This window comes from Propithecus coquereli, unplaced genomic scaffold (assembly GCF_000956105.1).
Source record: "Propithecus coquereli isolate 6110/MARCELLA unplaced genomic scaffold, Pcoq_1.0 Scaffold219, whole genome shotgun sequence".
NCBI classification, from domain to species: domain Eukaryota; kingdom Metazoa; phylum Chordata; class Mammalia; order Primates; family Indriidae; genus Propithecus; species Propithecus coquereli.
Genome location: NW_012147078.1, coordinates 1,139,180 through 1,141,593, shown reverse-complemented (window position 1 = coordinate 1,141,593; position 2,414 = coordinate 1,139,180).

The following is a 2,414-nucleotide window of genomic DNA, read 5'->3' as shown; positions in this document are numbered from 1 at the left end:
TATCTTGCTCTTACTCTGTGAACCTATATCTTGCTCTTGCTCTGCAAACTTATTTTGTCCTTCATCAATAAACTTCGTTTCACTCTTGTCTTGCTTGTGGTGTTTCTGGTCATTCTTCAGCCAAGAGCACACCATGAACCAAGAACAGACTACGACCCAACATTCTCACCACATACACACAAAAAATGGCAAGTTTGTGAAGGGATGGATATGTCAATTTGCCTGATTCAATCATTTCACGATGTATGTGTATCAAAACATCATGTCGTACATCATAAATATGTATACAATTTTCATTTATTTATCAATTATAACTTAATAAAGCTGGTCTTCAGTTGATTGGTTGGGGTCCCACCCACGCTATCAAGGGTAATCTCCTTTACTTAAAGCAAACTCAGTGTTGATGTTCTCCATCACATATACAAAATTCCCTCACAATATCACCTAGATTAGCATGTGGTTAAATAACTGGGCACCGTCTCCTAGCCAAGTTGACACATAAAGGTCACTATCACAGGGATATTCTACAGAATACCTGACCACACAAGGACAGTCTGAGAAACTGTCACTGACAGCCCAGAGGAGGTAAGAGGCATGAGGACTAAATGTAATGTGGTATCTATCCTAGATGGGATTCTAGAACTAAAAAAGGGGACACTTGGGAAACACTAGTGAAATCTGAATAAGATACAGAGCTTAGTTAATAGTTTTGTTTTGTTTTTTTAATTGTGAAAAAGAAAAGCAGATGCCTGAACAGGCAGTTCCTCACCAGAGAAATACAGTGTTACAACAAATTGCATCCAATGTCCCAGGGAGACAAACTGGGACTGAAAGAGACTGGGCTTGAAGCCTGACAGCAGTTCTCTTGAGTGACTGAAATAATGACAGCCAATTGTCCTTTCACCATCTTATTCCCTGACCAACAGACAAAGCAAAGTTCTCCTGTGGGTCTACATTGGATTACTTCCTCTAAGATAGTATACTTATTATTAATATTTGGTAGTGAATTACAGGTGAATAAATAAAACATTCTGAAACAAAACTTAGGAGTTGGGGTAACATTTCTTCCACATTTAACTTACTAGTAATCCTATAGGCAAAATAATTGACTTAGATACTTGGGCATATATTTTTCAACCATTTATCTTGTACCAACATTTCATGTTAAGGAACAGATGTTTGTAGGTATTCTACAAAAATTTGGAGCCATGATTACAATTCTCAGCTAGGAGAACCTAGGCTGAAATTACAAGTAAACTCTATAATCTGAATGAATGGACAAAAGTGTATTTTTCATTCATGTCACATTTCAGTGCAGAATGGACACCTTTGTTCATCTTGTAGCTATGCTATCTGGAATATATGGCCTCCAAAATCATAATGGAAAAAGAGAAAAATGAAGGATTCAAAGTAAAAGTCTAGGCTTGGAAGTAGTTTATCCATGTACCACCACGCCTTCTGTCCCATCCTGTTGGCAAAAACTCATTCACATTATCCTGACCTAAATGCAATGGGGGCTGGGTATTTCTGCGTCCAGTAAGGGAAAACAGTGCAGTAAAAACATAGAATGGCATCTGGTGTAATTAGCACTAAGTTTGGAAACTGTTACACAGTTTTTTCTTTCTTACAGGCTCATGACGCAAATTAAATATTAAAGACCCTGAGAATTCCTATAATAAGGAAACTCAGCTAGGATTGTTTAACTCATTATTTCCCAAGCTTATTTAACATTTAACTCAGTCCTCATCCACAGGAAACATCAATAACATCGTGAAAAAAAAACACTGTATTTGTTTAAACATAGTTAGTATACACTAACTTGTAGTTAAATTGCTCTTTTTTTATGCTTCCACAACCAACCAATCAATAACTCCTCTTTCAAGCTCCCATGGGGACGGGGGGTGGGGGCGGGTGTGTGTGTGTGTGTGTGTGTGTGTGTGTGTGTGTGTGTTCAGTCCTCTTTCCTTCAAGCTCACCTGATCTACAAGTCAACATTTCTATGAAAATGATCAGCTGATGATTTAACTTTCAATGTACAATCTAGGTTCAGAATTCTCCTAACAGGTGATTTTTAATTGATACATAATATTTTCACATATTTATGGAGTACTTGTGATTTTTTTTTACATGTATAGAAAGTATAATGATGAAATCAGGGAATTTAGGATATCCATTACCTTGAGCATTGACCATTTCTATGTATTGGGAATATAGTCCTCTCTTAAAGCTATTTTGAAATATACACTGTATTGTTGTTAACTGTAGTCTCCCTACCCTGCTATCAAACATTAGAACTTATTCCTTCTAACTCCATGTTTATGCCCATTAACCAACTTCTCTTCACTCTTCCTTCTCACCCACTGCTAACTATCATTGTATTCTGTACTTCCATGAGACCATGACAGGTGCTTAAT